This window comes from Oncorhynchus nerka, unplaced genomic scaffold (genome assembly GCF_034236695.1).
Source record: "Oncorhynchus nerka isolate Pitt River unplaced genomic scaffold, Oner_Uvic_2.0 unplaced_scaffold_131___fragment_2___debris, whole genome shotgun sequence".
In the NCBI taxonomy this organism is placed as follows: Eukaryota; Metazoa; Chordata; class Actinopteri; order Salmoniformes; family Salmonidae; genus Oncorhynchus; species Oncorhynchus nerka.
This window is the reverse complement of record NW_027039953.1, coordinates 1,839-18,070: the sequence shown is the minus strand read 5'-3', so window position 1 is coordinate 18,070 and position 16,232 is coordinate 1,839. Positions and strand designations below refer to the sequence as shown.

The window sequence follows — 16,232 nt, the reverse complement described above, 5'->3', positions numbered from 1 at the left end:
ATCATTGTACCATATAGACCACTGTGAAATATATTATAATGTAGAGAATCATTGTACCATATAGACCACTGTGAAATATATTATAATGTAGAGAATCATTGTACCATATAGACCACTGTGAAATATATTATAATGTAGAGAATCATTGTACCATATAGACCACTGTGAAATATATTATAATGTAGAGAATCATTGTACCATATAGACCACTGTGAAATATATTATAATGTAGAGAATCATTGTACCATATAGACCACCATGAAATATATTATAATGTAGAGAATCATTGTACCATATAGACCATGTAAAATATATTATAATGTAGAGAATCATTGTACCATATAGACCACTATGAAATATATTATAATGTAGAGAATCATTTGTACCATATATAGACCACTGTGAAATATATTATAATGTAGAGAATCATTGTACCATATAGACCACTGTGAAATATATTATAATGTAGAGAATCATTGTACCATATAGACCACTGTGAAATATATTATAATGTAGAGAATCATTGTACCATATAGACCATCAAAAATATTATAATGTAGAGAATCATTGTACCATATAGACTCACTTGTGAAATATATTATAATGTAGAGAATCATTTCACCATATAGACCACTGTAAGAAATATATTATAATACGTAGAGAATCATTGTGCCATATGACCACTGTAGAAATATATTATAATGTAGAGAATCATTGTACCATATAGACCACTGTGAAATATATTATAATGTAGAGAATCATTGTACCATATAGACCACTGTGAAATATATTATAATGTGGAGAATCATTGTGTACCATATAGACCACTGTGAAATATATTATAATGTAGAGAATCATTGTATATAGACCACTGTGAAATATATTATAATGTAGAGAATCATTGTACCATATAGACCACTGTGAAATATATTATAATGTAGAGAATCATTGTACCATATAGACCACTGTGAAATATATTATAATGTAGAGAATATATTCATTGTACCATATAGACCAAAAATATATTATAATGTAGAGAATCATTGCATATAGACCACTGTGAAATATATTATAATGTAGAGAATCATTGTACCATATAGACCACTGTGAAATATATTATAATGTAGAGAATCATTGTACCATATAGACCACTGTATATTATAATGTAGAAATCATTGTACCATATAGACCATATAATGTGAAATATATTATAATGTAGAGAATCATTGTACCATATAGACCACTGTGAAATATATTATAATGTAGAGAATCATTGTACCATATAGACCACTGTGAAATATATTATAATGTAGAGAATCATTGTACCATATAGACCACTGTGAAATATATTATAATGTAGAGTACCATATAGACCATCAGAAATATATTATAATGTAGAGAATCATTGTACCATATAGACCACTGAAATATATTATAATGTAGAGAATCATTAAAATTATAGACCATCAGAAATATATTATAATGTAGAGAATCATTGTACCATATAGACCACTGTGAAATATATTATAATGTAGAGAATCATTTGTACCATATATATTATAATGTAGAGAATCAATAGAACATATAGACCACTGTGAAATATATTATAATGTAGAGAATCATTGTACCACATATAGACCACTGTGAAATATATTATAATGTAGAGAATCATTGTACCATATAGACCACTGTGAAATATATTATAATGTAGAGAATCATTGTACCATAGACCACTGTGAAATATATTATAATGTAGAGAATCATTGTACCATATAGACCACTGTGAAATATATTATAATGTAGAGAATCCATAAATATATTATAATGAGAATCACTGACCACTGAAATATATTATAATGTAGAGAATCATTGTACCATATAGACCACTGTGAAATATATTATAATGTAGAGAATCATTGTACCATATAGACCACTGTGAAATATATTATAATGTAGAGAATCATTGTACCATATAGACCACTGTGAAATATATTATAATGTAGAGAATCATTGTACCATATAGACCACTGTGAAATATATTATAATGTAGAGAATCATTGTACCATATAGACCACTGTGAAATATATTATAATGTAGAAATCATTGTACCATATAGACCACTGTGAAATATATTATAATGTAGAGAATCATTGTACCCCTTATAGACCACTGTGAAATATATTATAATGTAGAGAATCATTGTACCATATAGACCACTGTGAAATATATTATAATGTAGAAATCATTGTACCATATAGACCACTGTGAAATATATTATAATGTAGAGAATCATTGTACCATATAGACCACTGTGAAATATATTATAATGTAGAGAATCATTGTACCATATAGACCACTGTGAAATATATTATAATGTAGAGAATCATTGTACCATATAGACCACTGTGAAATATATTATAATGTAGAGAATCATTGTACCATATAGACCACTTGGGAAATCATATTATAAATATATTATAATGTAGAGAATCATTGTACCATATAGACCACTGTGAAATATATTATAATGTAGAGAATCATTGTACCATATAGACCACTGTGAAATATATTATAATGTAGAGAATCATTGTACCATATAGACCACTGTGAAATATATTATAATGTAGAAATCATTGTATAGACCATATATATTATAATGTAGAGAATCACTGTGAAATATATTATAATGTAGAGAATCATTGTACCATATAGACCACTGTGAAATATATTATAATGTAGAGAATCATTGTACCATATAGACCACTGTGAAATATATTATAATGTAGAGAATCATTGTACCATATAGACCACTGAAATATATTATAATGTAGAGAATCATTGTACCATATAGACCACTGTGAAATATATTATAATGTAGAGAATCATTGTACCATATAGACCACTGTGAAATATATTATAATGTAGAGAATCATTGTACCATATAGACCACTGTGAAATATATTATAATGTAGAGAATCATTTGTACCATATAGACCACTGTGAAATATATTATAATGTAGAGAATCATTGTACCATATAGACCACTGTGAAATATATTATAATGTAGAGAATCATTGTACTTATAGACCACTGTGAAATATATTATAATGTAGAGAATCATTGTACCATATAGACCACTGTGAAATATATTATAATGTAGAGAATCATTGTACCATAGACCACTGTGAAATATATTATAATGTAGAGAATCATTGTACCATATAGACCACTGTGAAATATATTATAATGTAGAGAATCATTGTACTATATAGACCACTGTGAAATATATTATAATGTAGAGAATCATTGTACCATGTGAAATATATTATAATGTAGAGAATCATTGTACCATATAGACCACTGTGAAATATATTATAATGTAGAGAATCATTGTACCATATAGACCACTGTGAAATATATTATAATGTAGAGAATCATTGTACCATATAGACCACTGTGAAATATATTATAATGTAGAGAATCATTGTACCATATAGACCACTGTGAAATATATTATAATGTAGAGAATCATTGTACCATATAGACCACTGTGAAATATATTATAATGAGAATCATTGTACCATATAGACCACTGTGAAATATATTATAATGTAGAGAATCATTGTACCATATAGACCACTGTGAAATATATTATAATGTAGAGAATCATTGTACCATATAGACCACTGTGAAATATATTATAATGTAGAGAATCATTGTACCATATAGACCACTGTGAAATATATTATAATGTAGAGAATCATTGTACCATATAGACCACTGTGAAATATATTATAATGTAGAGAAGAATCATTGTACCATATAGACCACTGTGAAATATATTATAATGTAGAGAATCATTGTACCATATAGACCACTGTGAAATATATTATAATGTAGAGAATCATTGTACCATATAGACCACTGTGAAATATATTATAATGTAGAGAATCATTGTACCATATAGACCACTGTGAAATATATTATAATGTAGAGAATCATTGTACCATATAGACCACTGTGAAATATATTATAATGTAGAGAATCATTGTACCATATAGACCACTGTGAAATATATTATAATGTAGAGAATCATTGTACCATATAGACCACTGTGAAATATATTATAATGTAGAGAATCATTGTACCATATAGACCACTGTGAAATATATTATAATGTAGAGAATCATTGTACCATATAGACCACTGTGAAATATATTATAATGTAGAGAATCATTGTACCATATAGACCACTGTGAAATATATTATAATGTAGAGAATCATTGTACCATATAGACCACTGTGAAATATACATAATGAAATATATTATAATGTAGAGAATCATTGTACCATATAGACCACTGTGAAATATATTATAATGTAGAGAATCATTGTACCATATAGACCACTGTGAAATATATTATAATGTAGAGAATCATTGTACCATATAGACCACTGTGAAATATATTATAATGTAGAGAATCATTGTACCATATAGACCACTGTGAAATATATTATAATGTAGAGAATCATTGTACCATATAGACCACTGTGAAATATATTATAATGTAGAGAATCATTGTACCATATAGACCACTGTGAAATATATTATAATGTAGAGAATCATTGTACCATATAGACCACTGTGAAATATATTATAATGTAGAGAATCATTGTACCATATAGACCACTGTGAAATATATTATAATGTAGAGAATCATTGTACCATATAGACCACTGTGAAATATATTATAATGTAGAGAATCATTGTACCATATAGACCACTGTGAAATATATTATAATGTAGAGAATCATTGTACCATATAGACCACTGTGAAATATATTATAATGTAGAGAATCATTGTACCATATAGACCACTGTGAAATATATTATAATGTAGAGAATCATTGTACCATATAGACCACTGTGAAATATATTATAATGTAGAGAATCATTGTACCATATAGACCACTGTGAAATATATTATAATGTAGAGAATCATTGTACCATATAGACCACTGTGAAATATATTATAATGTAGAGAATCATTGTACCATATAGACCACTGTGAAATATATTATAATGTAGAGAATCATTGTACCATATAGACCACTGTGAAATATATTATAATGTAGAGAATCATTGTACCATATAGACCACTGTGAAATATATTATAATGTAGAGAATCATTGTACCATATAGACCACTGTGAAATATATTATAATGTAGAGAATCATTGTACCATATAGACCACTGTGAAATATATTATAATGTAGAGAATCATTGTACCATATAGACCACTGTAGAGAAATATATTATAATGTAGAGAATCATTGTACCATATAGACCACTGTGAAATATATTATAATGTAGAGAATCATTGTACCATATAGACCACTGTGAAATATATTATAATGTAGAGAATCATTGTACCATATAGACCACTGTGAAATATATTATAATGTAGAGAATCATTGTACCATATAGACCACTGTGAAAAATATATTATAATGTAGAGAATCATTGTACCATATAGACCACTGTGAAATATATTATAATGTAGAGAATCATTGTACCATATAGACCACTTGTGAAATATATTATAATGTAGAGAATCATTGTACCATATAGACCACTGTGAAATATATTATAATGTAGAGAATCATTGTACCATATAGACCACTGTGAAATATATTATAATGTAGAGAATCATTGTACCATATAGACCACTGTGAAATATATTATAATGTAGAGAATCATTGTACCATATAGACCACTGTGAAATATATTATAATGTAGAGAATCATTGTACCATATAGACCACTGTGAAATATATTATAATGTAGAGAATCATTGTACCATATAGACCACTGTGAAATATATTATAATGTAGAGAATCATTGTACCATAGACCACTGTGAAATATATTATAATGTAGAGAATCATTGTACCATATAGACCACTGTGAAATATATTATAATGTAGAGAATCATTGTACCATATAGACCACTGTGAAATATATTATAATGTAGAGAATCATTGTACCATATAGACCACTGTGAAATATATTATAATGTAGAATCATTGTACCATATAGACCACTGTGAAATATATTATAATGTAGAGAATCATTGTACCATATAGACCACTGTGAAATATATTATAATGTAGAGAATCATTGTACCATATAGACCACTGTGAAATATATTATAATGTAGAGAATCATTGTACCATATAGACCACTGTGAAATATATTATAATGTAGAGAATCATTGTACCATATAGACCACTGTGAAATATATTATAATGTAGAGAATCATTGTACCATATAGACCACTGTGAAATATATTATAATGTAGAGAATCATTGTACCATATAGACCACTGTGAAATATATTATAATGTAGAGAATCATTGTACCATATAGACCACTGTGAAATATATATAATGTAGAGAATCATTGTACCATATAGACCACTGTGAAATATATTATAATGTAGAGAATCATTGTAGAGAATCACTATAGACCACTGTGAAATATATTATAATGTAGAGAATCATTGTACCATATAGACCACTGTGAAATATATTATAATGTAGAGAATCATTGTACCATATAGACCACCGTGAAATATATTATAATGTAGAGAATCATTGTACCATATAGACCACTGTGAAATATATTATAATGTAGAGAATCATTGTACCATATAGACCACTGTGAAATATATTATAATGTAGAGAATCATTGTACCATATAGACCACTGTGAAATATATTATAATGTAGAGAATCATTGTACCATATAGACCACTGTGAAATATATTATAATGTAGAGAATCATTGTACCATATAGACCACTGTGAAATATATTATAATGTAGAGAATCATTGTACCATATAGACCACTGTGAAATATATTATAATGTAGAGAATCATTGTACCATATAGACCACTGTGAAATATATTATAATGTAGAGAATCATTGTACCATATAGACCACTGTGAAATATATTATAATGTAGAGAATCATTGTACCATATAGACCACTGTGAAATATATTATAATGTAGAGAATCATTGTACCATATAGACCACTGTGAAATATATTATAATGTAGAGAATCATTGTACCATATAGACCACTGTGAAATATATTATAATGTAGAGAATCATTGTACCATATAGACCACTGTGAAATATATTATAATGTAGAGAATCATTGTACCATATAGACCACTGTGAAATATATTATAATGTAGAGAATCATTGTACTCATATAGACCACTGTGAAATATATTATAATGTAGAGAATCATTGTACCATATAGACCACTGTGAAATATATTATAATGTAGAGAATCATTGTACCATATAGACCACTGTGAAATATATTATAATGTAGAGAATCATTGTACCATATAGACCACTGTGAAATATATTATTATAATGTAGAGAATCATTGTACCATATAGACCACTGTGAAATATATTATAGAGAATCATTGTACCAGAGTGAAATCATTATAAATGTAGAATCATTGTACCATAGACCACTGTGAAATATATTATAATGTAGAGAATCATTGTACCATATAGACTATAGACCACTGTGAAATATATTATAATGTAGAGAATCATTGTACCATATAGACCACTGTGAAATATATTATAATGTAGAGAATCATTGTACCATATAGACCACTGTGAAATATATTATAATGTAGAGAATCATTGTACCATATAGACCACTGTGAAATATATTATAATGTAGAGAATCATTGTACCATATAGACCACTGTGAAATATATTATAATGTAGAGAATCATTGTACCATATAGACCACTGTGAAATATATTATAATGTAGAGAATCATTGTACCATATAGACCACTGTGAAATATATTATAATGTAGAGAATCATTGTACCATATAGACCACTGTGAAATATATTATAATGTAGAGAATCATTGTACCATATAGACCACTGTGAAATATATTATAATGTAGAGAATCATTGTACCATATAGACCACTGTGAAATATATTATAATGTAGAGAATCATTGTACCATATAGACCACTGTGAAATATATTATAATGTAGAGAATCATTGTACCATATAGACCACTGTGAAATATATTATAATGTAGAGAATCATTGTACCATATAGACCACTGTGAAATATATTATAATGTAGAGAATCATTGTACCATATAGACCACTGTGAAATATATTATAATGTAGAGAATCATTGTACCATATAGACCACTGTGAAATATATTATAATGTAGAGAATCATTGTACCATATAGACCACTGTGAAATATATTATAATGTAGAGAATCATTGTACCATATAGACCACTGTGAAATATATTATAATGTAGAGAATCATTGTACCATATAGACCACTGTGAAATATATTATAATGTAGAGAATCATTGTACCATATAGACCACTGTGAAATATATTATAATGTAGAGAATCATTGTACCATATAGACCACTGTGAAATATATTATAATGTAGAGAATCATTGTACCATATAGACCACTGTGAAATATATTATAATGTAGAGAATCATTGTACCATATAGACCACTGTGAAATATATTATAATGTAGAGAATCATTGTACCATATAGACCACTGTGAAATATATTATAATGTAGAGAATCATTGTACCATATAGACCACTGTGAAATATATTATAATGTAGAGAATCATTGTACCATATAGACCACTGTGAAATATATTATAATGTAGAGAATCATTGTACCATATAGACCACATGTGAAATATATTATAATGTAGAGAATCATTGTACCATATAGACCACTGTGAAATATATTATAATGTAGAGAATCATTGTACCATATAGACCACTGTGAAATATATTATAATGTAGAGAATCATTGTACCATATAGACCACTGTGAAATATATTATAATGTAGAGAATCATTGTACCATATAGACCACTGTGAAATATATTATAATGTAGAGAATCATTGTACCATATAGACCACTGTGAAATATATTATAATGTAGAGAATCATTGTACCATATAGACCACTGTGAAATATATTATAATGTAGAGAATCATTGTACCATATAGACCACTGTGAAATATATTATAATGTAGAGAATCATTGTACCAGACCACTATAGTACCACTGTGAAATATATTATAATGTAGAGAATCATTGTACCATATAGACCACTGTGAAATATATTATAATGTAGAGAATCATTGTACCATATAGACCACTGTGAAATATATTATAATGTAGAGAATCATTGTACCATATAGACCACTGTGAAATATATTATAATGTAGAGAATCATTGTACCATAGACCACTGTGAAATATATTATAATGTAGAGAATCATTGTACCATATAGACCACTGTGAAATATATTATAATGTAGAGAATCATTGTACCATATAGACCACTGTGAAATATATTATAATGTAGAGAATCATTGTACCATATAGACCACTGTGGAAATATATTATAATGTAGAGAATCATTGTACCATATAGACCACTGTGAAATATATTATAATGTAGAGAATCATTGTACCATATAGACCACTGTGAAATATATTATAATGTAGAGAATCATTGTACCATATAGACCACTGTGAAATATATTATAATGTAGAGAATCATTGTACCATATAGACCACTGTGAAATATATTATAAAATATATTATAATGTAGAGAATCATTGTACCATATAGACCACTGTGAAATATATTATAATGTAGAGAATCATTGTACCATATAGACCACTGTGAAATATATTATAATGTAGAGAATCATTGTACCATAGACCACTGTGAAATATATTATAATGTAGAGAATCATTGTACCATATAGACCACTGTGAAATATATTATAATGTAGAGAATCATTGTACCATATAGACCACTCAGAAATATATTATAATGTAGAGAATCATTGTACCATATAATGTGAAATATATTATAATGTAGAGAATCATTAAAATATAGACCACTGTGAAATATATTATAATGTAGAGAATCATTGTACCATATAGACCACTGTGAAATATATTATAATGTAGAGAATCATTGTACCATATAGACCACTGTGAAATATATTATAATGTAGAGAATCATTGTACCATATAGACCACTGTGAAATATATTATAATGTAGAGAATCATTGTACCATATAGACCACTGTGAAATATATTATAATGTAGAGAATCATTGTACCATATAGACCACTGTGAAATATATTATAATGTAGAGAATCATTGTACCATATAGACCACTGTGAAATATATTATAATGTAGAGAATCATTGTACCATATAGACCACTGTGAAATATATTATAATGTAGAGAATCATTGTACCATATAGACCACTGTGAAATATATTATAATGTAGAGAATCATTGTACCATATAGACCACTGTGAAATATATTATAATGTAGAGAATCATTGTACCATATAGACCACTGTGAAATATATTATAATGTAGAGAATCATTGTACCATATAGACCACTGTGAAATATATTATAATGTAGAGAATCATTGTACCATATAGACCACTGTGAAATATATTATAATGTAGAGAATCATTGTACCATATAGACCACTGTGAAATATATTATAATGTAGAGAATCATTGTACCATAGACCACTGTGAAATATATTATAATGTAGAGAATCATTGTACCATATAGACCACTGTGAAATATATTATAATGTAGAGAATCATTGTACCATATAGACCACTGTGAAATATATTATAATGTAGAGAATCATTGTACCATATAGACCACTGTGAAATATATTCTCCATAAAAATATTGTATTTTCAGCTGTTTAAAGTTGGGGTACAAAACAAAGCAAAAGGAGCAAAAACAAACTGTTAGAACAGGAAGCATAGAAATAGCGGATAATTGAATATGTTCGGACATACAAAATTACCCTAATTTGCTAAACATCAGTCCTTATTTAACAATGCTTACCTACCTATAAAAAGCCATTGAAGCAGACCTAAAGTCATTTTTGCAATATTGTTCTAATGAGTAAAAAATGCTATGCAAATTGCCATTCTAATATGGCATTGCTTGTATGACCTTTTGACTTCTCAACCGCCTGGTAGTTAGTACTCTGTTATTTAAAAAAAAAACATCAAGTTGAAAAAACACATCTATTAGTTCTTATTTGAGTTGTTAGTAATAGGAATTAAAGGTTAAATCATTTTTTCCACATGTTTTTCAAGAAGAGACAGCTAAACTGTTAAAACCCATTTCAGCAGTGTTGAAATTGCCACTGGTTCCTGATTGGTTTCGCATAAACACGGATTGATTCAGCAATAATAGGTCTGTGCTGCTTTAGAAGGTTTTTCATGTATGAACTTAGACATTGTGGTCCAGAGAAGCATCAGTGATACCAATATAAATATGATACATTGCTTTTTATGTCATTCATATAGAATTTCCCTTGATCATTGTTTCCATGAGTTGAGAGAATATTGCAGCTGCCTTCTCTCTACTAGTAAACGTGACCCCTCACCTCCATCTGGTGGCAGGAGGTAGTAGTGGGTCATTTAGCTAACTACTAAATATCATAATACCAATACCAATACCTAGGCAGTAAAACAATGTTCATAAATTAATTTGATTTATTACTGAGTTTTAAGAGGCAGAATAAAATAAAACATTATGACATCTGACAAAATTGACATGGTTAGGAGTCAAATAAGATCGAACTTTTTCTCAGAAGAGATCATATATAAAAACATAATCATTGATTTAGTTAAGACATTAAATTCCACAAAGTTATTTGAAAATGTCTGTGTATCAACTGTGTAAAATCAAAAAGTATTTTACAATTTACATGTGATGCCACATTTTAAAATAATAACCAAATACACAAATACATGATAATGTATGTTACAAATCCTTAATGAAATCGTTTGTTACACCCAATAGACGGCATTGTAAAATATGTACACAGACACAATAGAATAGAAAAGGTCCCTCTCCTCTCTCACTGATTCACTCTTAGCTCTTAATCTCTTGAATTATTCTCTTTATCTCTCATCTTCGCTGTCCTTTGTTCCTCACCTCTCTCTCTCTCATCCCCTCTCTCTTCCCCATCAATCAATCACTCTTTTCCCTATCTTTTTCCACACCCAGCCCTCTTAACCTTTTTTCTGTCTCCATCTTCTCTTCCTCCCACCTCACCTCCTTCTCTCATCTCTCCTCCTCCCTCTCTATCTGTGTCTGAGTGTGTTGATGTGGGCACAGATCTTGAGAGCTGGTCCCAATTTGATGTTCATGCTGGTCATCAGGTGGTCCTCCGTGAGCAGTAGCAGAGCCTGGCCGTCTATCTCCTGAACACGGAACGCCTCCGCAACCTCGACACAACCTAAAGAAAACATACACACACAGGTTATAACCTCCACACAACCTTAAAACAGCATACACACAGGTTATAACCTTTCCAAAACATTAAAACAACATCCACACAGGTTATAACCTCCCAACAACCTTAAAACAACATACAGCTAGGTTATAACCTCCCCACAACCTTAAAACAACATTCACACAGGTTATAACCTCCACACAACCTAAAGATAACATACATCCAGGTTATAACCTCTCCATAACCGTAAAACAACATTGGCCCCGGTTATAACCTCCCCACAACATACACACTGGTTTTAACCTCCAGACAACCTAAAGATAACATACACCTAAGTTATAACCTCTCCATAACCTTATAACAACATACATCCAGGTTATAACCACCCCACAACCTTAAAGCACCATACACCCAGGTTATAACCTCCCCAAAACCTAAAGACAACACACACAAGTTATAACTTCCCCACAACCTTATAACAACATACATCCAAATTATAACATCCCCACAACCTTAAAACACCATAGGTTATAACCTCCCCAAAACATAAAGACAACACACACAGATTATAACCTCCCCAAAACCTAAAGGCAACACACACAGGTTATAACCTCCCCAAAACCTAAAGACAACACACACAGGTTATAACCTCCCCAAAACCTAAAGACAACACACACAGGTTATAACCTCCCCAAAACCTAAAGACAACACACACAGGTTATAACCTCCCCAAAACCTAAAGACAACACACACAGGTTATAACCTCCCCAAAACCTAAAGACAACACACACAGGTTATAACATCCCCACAACCTAAAGACAACGCATAACCGACCAACAACCTACAGCAGGGAGATGGGTGAATGCGTGTCCTTGTGTGTGTGTGTTACATGGCAGTGTGTGTATGTGTTACCTGGCAGTGTGTGTATGTGTTACCTGGCAGTGTGTGTGTGTGTGTTACCTGGCAGTGTGTGTGTGTGTTACCTGGCAGTGTGTGTGTGTGTTACCTGGCAGTGTGTGTTACGTGTTACCTGGCAGTGTGTGTGTGTGTTACCTGGCAGTGTGTGTATGTGTGGCAGTGTGTGTGTGTTACCTGGCAGTGTGTGTACCTGGCAGTGTTGTTACCTGGCACTGTGTGTGTGTTACCTGGCAGTGTGTGTGTGTGTGTGTGTGTATGTGTTACCTGGCAGTGTGTGTTGTGTGTACCTGGCAGTGTGTGTATGTGTTACCTGGCAGTGTGGCAGTGTGTGTGTGTTACCTCTGTGCAGTGTGTGTATGTGTTACCTGGCAGTGTGTGTGTTACCTGGCAGTGTTACCCTAGCAGTGTGTATGTGTTACCTGGCAGTGTGTGTATGTGTTACCTGGCAGTGTGTGTGTGTGTTACCTGGCAGTGTGTGTATGTTTACCTGTGCAGTGTGTGTGTGTTACCTGTGTGTATGTGTTACCTGGCAGTGTGGCAGTGGCAGTGTGTGTTTGTATGTGTTACCTGGCGGTGTGTGTGTGGCAGTGTGTTATGTGTTACCTGGCAGTGTGTGTATGTGTTACCTGGCAGTGTGTGTGTGTGTGTACCTGGCAGTGTGTGTGTATGTGTGGCAGTGTGTGTACCTGGCAGTGTGTGTGTGTGTTACCTGGCAGTGTGTGTATGTGTTACCTGGCAGTGTGTGTGTGTGTTTACCTGGCAGTGTGTGTGTGTGTTACCTGTATGTGTGTTATGTGGTGTGTGTATGTGTTACAGTGTGTGTATGTGTTACCTGGCAGTGTGTGTGTTACCTGTGTGTGTGTGTGTGTTACCTGGCAGTGTGTATGTGTTACCTGGCAGTGTGTACCTGGCAGTGTGTGTATGTGTGTGTGTGTTTGTGGCACCTGGCACCTAACAGTGTGTGTATGTATTACCTAGCATGTGTATGTGTTACCTGGCAGTGTGTGTGTGTGTGTGTGTTACCTGGCAGTGTATGTGTTACCTGGCAGTGTGTGTGTGTGTTACCTGGCAGTGTGTGTGTTACCTGACAGTGTGTGTGTGTGTGTGTGTGTTACCTGGCAGTGTGTGTGTGTGTGTTACCTGGCAGTGTGTGTGTGTTACCTGGCAGTGTGTGTGTGTGTGTTACCTGGCAGTGTGTGTGTTACCTGGCAGTGTATGTGTTACCTGGCAGTGTGTGTGTGTGTGTGTTACCTGGCAGTGTATGTGTTGCCTGGCAGTGTGTGTGTGTGTGTTACCTGGCAGTGTGTGTGTGAGTTACCTGGCAGTGTATGTGTTGCCTGGCAGTGTGTGTGTGTTACCTGGCAGTGTATGTGTTACCTGGCAGTGTGTGTGTGTGTGTGTGTTACCTGTCAGTGTGTGTGTGTGTGTGTGTTACCTGGCAGTGTGTGTGTTACCTGGCAGTGTATGTGTTACCTGGCAGTGTGTGTGTTACCTGGCAGTGTATGTGTTGCCTGGCAGTGTGTGTGTGTGTTAGCTGGCAGTGTACCTGGCAGTGTGTGTGTTACCTGGCAGTGTGTGTGTGTGTTACCTGGCAGTGTGTGTGTGTGTGTTACCTGGCAGTGTGTGTGTGTGTTACCTGGCAGTGTATGTGTGTTGTGTTACTGGCAGTGTGTGTGTGTTACCTGGCAGTGTGTGTGTGTGTTACCTGGCAGTGTGTGTGTGTGTGCCTGGCAGTGTGTGTGTGTGTGTGTGTTTACACCTGGCAGTGTATGTGTTGCCTGGCAGTGTGTGTGTGTGTTACCTGGCAGTGTGTGTGTGTTACCTGGCAGTGTGTGTGTGTGTGTTACTGGCAGTGTAATGGCAGTGTACCTGGCAGTGTGTGTATAAAGTGGCAGTGTGTGTGTTGCTCAGTGTGTGTGTGAGTTACCTGCAGTGTATGTGTTGCCTGGCAGTGTGTGTGTGTGTTGCAGGTAGGGTGTGTGTGTGTGTCACCTGGCAGTGTGTGTGTCACCTGGCAGTGTGTGTTACCTGGCAGTGTAGGGTGTCATGGTGTATGTGTTTGCTGGCAGTGTGTGTGTGTTACTGGCAGTGTATGTGTTGCCTGGCAGTGTGTGTGTTACCTGGCAGTGTATGTGTTGCCCTCCTGGCAGTGTGTGTTGCCCTGGCAGTGTGTGTGTTACCTGGCAGTGTGTGTGTGCCTGGCAGTGTGTGTGTGTGTGTTACCTGGCAGTGTATGTGTTGCCTGGCAGTGTGTGTGTGTGTTACCTGTGGTATGTGTTGCCTGGCAGTGTGAATGTGTGTTACCTGGCAGTGTGTGTATAAAGTCCCAGACTTGCTGTACTGTGCAGGTAGGGAGTCTTCGGGGTCATTGGCTCTGAGGCCCTCCTCGCCCTGTGCCGCTGCCTTAGCCTGGCTGCCGGGGAACAGCTCCCTCCTCTATTTGTCACGGCGGGGCTAAAACGGGCTATAGATTATGTTACAGGAGACGGAACATGTATGAACAGCTGGGCTTCAATTATAAAGGCTTCTATATGCCTATAACATATTATAAGGCATTAAACCTGCAGGATATACCATAAAGTGTATCCCTGTGGAGTGACCTATTTGTTAAAAGTTGTAACTGACCAGTCGCAGTAAGAGAGGCTTCCCAGGCACAGACTCCACCTTGTTTATCTCAGAGCGTCGCCCCTCTGGCTGGCTGCCAGCACTCAGGGCACGCAGACGCTTGGACAGCCCTACATTATACCTGGAGGGAGAGAGAGGGAGAAGAGATGATGATGTGTCCTTTCTCTGAGCTCTCTGGGGTTGAGATTTCCTCCCATGTGACGTCCTGTCTGACCACAGCCTGTGTGAGGGTGTTTCTGTGTTTTTGTGTGTTTATGAATGTCTGTGCAGTACAACTGTAGTAAATA

General features: G+C 33.2%; 1 long non-coding RNA gene across 1 annotated transcript; it reads right to left on the bottom strand.

Moving 5' to 3' along the window:
- Window positions 1-11,638: 11,638 nt before the first annotated feature.
- LOC135568808 (uncharacterized) lies at window positions 11,639-15,657 on the bottom strand. Its single transcript, XR_010462731.1, has 2 exons — window positions 15,625-15,657; window positions 11,639-12,405 (listed from the first exon to the last, which is right to left on the bottom strand). It is a non-coding gene; the product is annotated as an uncharacterized LOC135568808 (long non-coding RNA).
- Window positions 15,658-16,232: the final 575 nt, after the last annotated feature.